Source organism: Arachis ipaensis, chromosome B03 (genome assembly GCF_000816755.2).
Source record: "Arachis ipaensis cultivar K30076 chromosome B03, Araip1.1, whole genome shotgun sequence".
Classification (NCBI taxonomy): Eukaryota; Viridiplantae; Streptophyta; class Magnoliopsida; order Fabales; family Fabaceae; genus Arachis; species Arachis ipaensis.
This window is the reverse complement of record NC_029787.2, coordinates 84,385,157-84,391,747: the sequence shown is the minus strand read 5'-3', so window position 1 is coordinate 84,391,747 and position 6,591 is coordinate 84,385,157. Positions and strand designations below refer to the sequence as shown.

The following is a 6,591-nucleotide window of genomic DNA, read 5'->3' as shown; positions in this document are numbered from 1 at the left end:
TTCAAAATAGCATTTAATTCAAACTCATGTCACTATTTTTAGTTGCTAGGTTAAAATGTTTATATTTTTAGGCTCAGATTTTCAGTTTATTTGCTTATAATCTTATATTTTAAATTGTTATCAATTTATTTCCATGTGACAGTTTTATTAGGTTAACATGTTTATATTTTTAGGCTCAAATTTTCAGTTTCATGACACTTAAACTGTTATCACTTTATATCAATGTATTTCTTTTTCAGCTACTCATATCACGTTATGTGTAGTCTTCAAAGAAACATGTGTGATAATGAGACAGGCCATGTCCTTTATGAGACCATGTTTGTTTGGAATGAATTCTTGGCACGAGGAATTAGGAATCACCTCCAGAATCACTACAAAAAAGGGTTTAAAACGGCATTTATATTACGGCGGTTCTTCAAAACCGCCGTAATATCCGGATATTAAGGCATTTATTAATGCCGCCATAATTGATTTATATTTGGTGGCGGTTCTATTAATTATGGCGGTTTTAAACCCCATTAACACCTATGTATAAAATGCAAAACTTTGCAATCCCTAGTTTTAGAACCTGTAACACTATGCATATGGCGGCCTCTTCCTTCTCTCTTTCGTACTCCTCTCCGTCGAATCCCATTTTAATCATTTCAGAATCCATTTTTGTCTATGTTGCTTTGTCCACTACACTTTTACCCTCCATCGCTGCTGCATCTTCAACAGAATCGAAGATTCCAAGCCACACACACGCCTTCTTCCTCACGCCATGGAACCGCATTTCGCCGACGTTGTTTCCCTATTGTCGATGCCCCTAGCCTGTGCGACGATCTCCGATCCTCTTGTTCTCTAACGACACTCTTCTCCAGTGACATCTCCTATGGTGACGTCTCCTCCAACTTCCTCTCCTTGCCGTCCTAGATCTGTGTCTTTTCCGCCATCAGCATTTCCCTTTCGTTCTGAATATGGAAGGTCAGCTTGCTACTTTTTTACATTCTAGGGTTCAAAAGTACAAATTATTTCTCTGCTTTTTGCTTCTGTGAAATTGGATATGCTGATAAGGTATTGAAATTGGAATTAATTAATTCCTATCATAGGTAAATTTTTAATTAGTTACGTCTTTCAATTTTTCTATATCCAGATATTTTGGAATTAAAGATATCTATAGCAGAAAATAAAGACATGTATGAATTACAGCATGAGAGTAAGTAATGGAACGAAGACGTTGCAGCTTCTCGTGTAGTAGTGCTGCTCTCTTTTGCTCTCTAGAAACCATGGGAAGGTGTGTTGTTTCTGTTTCTTCTGTTTTGCTATATATATCAACTTCTGCAGATTTATATCTGAAGCTATTTATATATAATTAGAGAGATAGGAAATTCCTATAAGGAAGACCTCTCATCAAACAACACTATTTACTATTTATTTATTATTATTGTGTTTTCTTTTCCTCAGAAACTATCAAAGTTTCTGCTGTGGTCTGAGCGATTGCCATTCTCAACCTCAATGCTGTCCAAGGAGGGTAGAATATGCTATCCAAGTTGGTGCCACAAGAAGAACAAGTCAGAGGCTAGTGTGTTAGTTCAGCATGTAGCAATTGTCTGGTTTCCATGTTGAGAATAGACTCAAGGAAGAGGTATAAAGCATCTGGTGAAATTTGACACGTTTTTGTTGTTAGATTTAGTCATAGTTTGTACACATAATGGCAGTATAGAAGAAAAATAGTTTTGTTCCTTTGTGCTATTTGTTGAAATATTTTTAGTATTTAGGGAACCAGATTTTATATTTCAGATGTTTTGCTTATGTGATAGGCTTAAATATTTGTTTAGAAATCAACCTTAACTTGAGTAGTTAATAATTGTGCATTCAATCTAAGTTATAAATCCACAACTACTTTATTCTTATAAATTGTAATTTGAGAATAATATATTTTCTTTATTTATAAATCCCGTGGTTTGCTTCATTATCCTGTGACCAATTTTTGTGGTTGCCAATTTGATGACAGGTTCTGAAGTGGAAAGATGCAGAAATCGGAGAGCCAAAAGAAGGCGAGGTGCGCACGAGGAACAAAGCCATTGGCCTTAATTTTATCAATGTCTACTTTCAGAAAGTTTATAAAGCCCTCTCATTGCCTTTCACCCCAGGTTTTTGGAGTTTATTTACCTCTTATCAATTGATCTGTCATGAAACACTTATGCCAATGCCAAAAAAAAAAAGAAAATGAAAAGAAGAGGTAGAGAAAAATTGTTTCAGTTCTATAATGCCATTAATGAGCAGTGACCTGAAGACTTGTCTGTTCTAGTGTTCAATTACTCCATGCAGCAATCCAAATTGTGGATTATTTAGCTTGGTTTAGTTCTTAGTCAATACTTGTTAGTTTGACTAGTTTCAACATAGAAGGGGATGAGGTTTTCAATTATTCACTTGCAATTGGTTCCTTTACTGGGATTAGGTAGAATTAATATTTTGCTAAAATCTTTTATTAGTTATAAGTTATAACAAAAATCGTACATTGTATTCTTGGCATTTTACATACTGGAAAATTAGATTTCCTCCTACTTATTACCACAGAGAACACTAGGAAATGATTGGGTGTCAACGAAGTTATATTCTAAATTTTGTTGATGGCTCTGATCCATGGATTCTTCAAAATTAAGGATGTATTGTATTGCACTCTTATCTTTCAAAGAGTATTTGAGTCAGTTATGAACACTTGCCTCACCATCTATTATCCATAGAATCTGTGGATAATTGACCACTGGTTTTCAATTACAGTTGTAGTGATCCTATTTCTATGGTTAGAGCCAAGGGAATTGGAGTTCTTGGGCTTGACCGATAGTGAGCAGAATGTCATGAATGGGATAAGTTTTCTTCTCTCTTTTACCTGATTATGAATCAAAGCTTTGTAGTTCTAATTGCATGTAATATAGCTACTTAGAAGGGATAATAGTTGGATTAATTTCTGCTTTGTAGAGGTCCAAAGTTAATTTGCTTATCACATACTATTGCATGCAAGGGATGACAGGCTATGAGCTACTTAAGAAAATCAAGGTACTTAGTGTTATTGCTTTGGTACATACTTAGGCCCTTTAATCTCATTAACACGTATGCATTCTTTGAAAAATCTATACACATTTGTATATATTTATTCTCCCTCGCATACTTTCTTATGGAAGTAAGAATGACAATATATTTGAAAAATCTATACACATTTGTATATATTTATTTTCAAGGAATAAAAATTGGTTGACTTATGATGTGTACTGTATTAGCATTTTTCTATTTCTATGACATTGTGATCCATGATATAAGTCTATAACGTTATTCAAGTAATTAAGGGGTTTTGATCACTTGTTTAATCCATTATCAAGAGAGAAAATTGGTGTTGTATTAGAATTTCTCTTCATTAGTAACAATAATATAATATTATATACAACTGTAGCTCTTTTTATTCTTGTACTTTTCTTTTATTTTAAGTAGTTTATTTAAAAGAATCAAAATGGTCCAATATCTTTAAACAAATTAATAGGCTCCATTTATCAAATCTCCTATACAAATTATGATGGTACTGGACATGAATTTTGTTACTTCATTCTTAATAGTAATCTTTAAGAACCTTCATGTTAAATTCAATAAAAAATTGATGGATTGCTCAATTGGAGCCTTAGCTTTTTAGCTTTTATCCCTCATTGAGAGGTGACTTAAAATGTGCACAGAAAATGTGAAATTTTGCACTTGTATCATTTTGCTTAATTCAACTCACCTCACCTATGAATCATGGGTTGCCAATTTATAGTCTTAAACTCCATTGTAAAGCTATCTTCTTTTCAGGAGGAGGGGAAAGCACCGTATTTATATGTGGAAGTGGATTTTAAGGAGGTAGAAACTTGAATTCCTTTCAAAGTTTAGTTGCCGATGCTCTTCTTCTTTTGAGTTGGATTTGTCGGCAAATTCTGATCAATATTGTTTGGTTTGACCATATATTTATACACACAAATATATCATGAAGGAAATAAAGAATTATAAATAGATTTTGAATCTTTAAGTTTATTAATGCAGCCGGAAGTGCAGAAAGTGTGACTTAATACTTTTTGGGTAATATAGGTAACTAGCAAAAAGACAGCACTTATTGAGACTTCCAATCAATTGAGGAACAAAGTTGGAGAAGCAGCAGTGATATTAAGAGGTAAGAACGCTGAAGATGATGCTTTATATCTTATGTGATGTTTATAGTTTTATGTTATTGAGATGTCTGGGTTGGCACATTGTGCTAGCATGCTGAAATTGCCCCCTCTAGTTTTACAACCACTTTTGCTCGTTAGCTGTTTAATAAATTTTCTCGACTCTTTCTACCAATCTAATTATATTTTTTCTCTTTATATTATTTGACTAGTTATATATTATTTCTAATGACATCTTTTCATTGTTATAATTTCAATTTATAACAGCCGGTTTGATAGAAATTCTCTGAGAGGAGAGGTTCCTACAAACCTTTGTAAGAGATGAGTTTGGATAATGAAGTTGGAGTGTTGGAGCAAGAAACAAAGATGTTGGAGCAAGTTTCCGGGATGAAACTCACATAAGAGACCAAGAAACTAAGGCAGGGTTGTTCTAAGTTAATTACAAAAGGAGAAAACTTTTGGCTTCCAAATCTTATTCATCATCACTTAGCTAAGCTACTTGTCTTGTATATTCATATTGTAAGTAGTAAAAACAACACTCATTAGATAGTTTAAATACATTATTAGATATTAACATAGTTTAGGAAACTGGATGGTAGATTTGACTGATTAGTGTTTATTGCAATGCTTGTATTTTGGTAAGTTTAGTAAGACAAGGTTTTGTATAGGAGTAATTACTTTTGATTTTCAATAATAAAAAAATTATATATTATATTAATATTTTGTTTATGAGTTATCTAATATTTCATTTATGGATTATGATTTTTTGCTATTGTAAAATTTTAATCACAATTATTTATTTAACGCGATAAAAATGATGGTAAAAATTATTTTTTTAAACGATAAAAAATGTCACTGTTAGTGTAAAATGGCGGTTCAAAAATGCCATTTTAACCAACCAAAATGCTACTGTCAGGGTAAAAATGGCGGTTCAAAAATGCCGTTTTAACCAACCAAAAGCTACTCTGTCAGGGTAATAATGGCGGTTCAAACCGCCATTTTAACCTATCTGAAAACCGCCATTTTAACCTTGGAAATAACGGTGGTTTGAACCGCCATTTTAACCAACCAAAACGCCACTCTGTCAGGGTAATAATGGTGGTTCAACCGCCGTTTTAACCTATCCAAGAACCGCCATTTTAATCCTGGAAATAACGGCGGTTTGAACCGCCGTTTTAACCTATTCAAAAATCGCCGTTTTAACCCAGGGAATTGTGGCAGTTTTCAGAAAACCGCCGTAATAACCAGAATGGCGCCCAGAATTACGTCGCTTTACGAAACCGCCATTATTGGTAATAATGGCAGTTCAAACCGCCGTAAAGACCTAAAAAAACCGCCGTTTTTACCATAATTTTTTGTAGTGAATGCTCTTTGGACAGTTGATTCTGGCGGCTGCAGGTGTAGCTAAAGATCGCAAGTGCACCGCTTTTCCTCCTGTTAAACCGGCATTGGTTGCCTCCGGTACTCATTGGGTTGAACCAGACACCATGGCAGCAAAAGATGGTAATCTCATTACTGTCACCACTTATGAAGGGCACCCTGAATTTATTCAGCACTTTATGAAGGCACTAGGAGGCAACATAAGTGGCTCCGACAAAAAAAATCCTCTTTCTTTGTGGGGTACGTTCAAATGATTTTCAGGCACACAACTCATAGGGACTTAGTATTCAGGGCACTAAGGTCTTTGTTTATTCTCTTTTCTTTTATTTATTTTAATAATAGATTTAATTTGTAATCCTCTTTATGTTCATTGATACATGAAAAGTAGTAGTTTAGACATGTTTCATTTTTTTACTCTATTGTTGAATGATTGTTCAATTGGATAGTTGGATCCATTGTTTTATATACTAATATATTGTAACAGTATAGTGCTTGTGAATCTTTAGAATGTATTTGCTATGTTTTGCTAGAATATTTTTTAGTTTAGTATAATTGTGTATTTATTTTTATTTTATAATATTTAATTTATTTAATTAAAAATACATAATTATATATATAATCATATTATAAATATTATGTTGTACAAAAAATTATTAGAATATTATATATATATATATATATAGAAAATTAAAAAAAAACAATGAGGGACCTAAGGCTACACTTATATAGAGTAGCTATAGTATACAAAAAAAAGGGGGACCTAAGGTTACACTTATAAAAAGTAGCCATGGTATACAATGTGGCTACGCTTTACAGGTGATGCAGTAGCGTTGAAAAGCGTAGCCTATTTTGGCAAAAATGGAAGCTGAAAAGCGTAGCATTTGGTCCTGAATAGCATCACTTGAAAAGCGTACCCTAATCCCAAACGCCAAAAGCGTAGCCCTTGGTGTAGAAAAGCATAGCCTTTGAGAATAGGCAACGGCCGAATAGGAATCACCCCAAAAAGCGTAGCCGTAGCCTAGAAAGCGTAGCCGTAGCCTAA

The 6,591-nt window shown here is 33.6% G+C and overlaps 1 long non-coding RNA gene across 4 annotated transcripts; it reads left to right on the top strand.

Annotated features, from left to right (window-relative positions):
• Positions 555-4,883, top strand: LOC107630645. Of its 4 annotated transcripts, none has more exons than XR_002359497.1 (8): positions 555-963; positions 1,133-1,273; positions 1,444-1,624; positions 1,994-2,132; positions 2,764-3,039; positions 3,805-3,867; positions 4,093-4,174; positions 4,437-4,883. It is a non-coding gene; the product is annotated as an uncharacterized LOC107630645 (long non-coding RNA). The 4 variants fall into 4 exon arrangements; XR_001618349.2 differs by having other exon boundaries at positions 556-963; positions 1,189-1,273; positions 3,820-3,867; positions 4,437-4,837; XR_001618348.2 differs by having other exon boundaries at positions 556-963; positions 3,820-3,867; positions 4,437-4,837.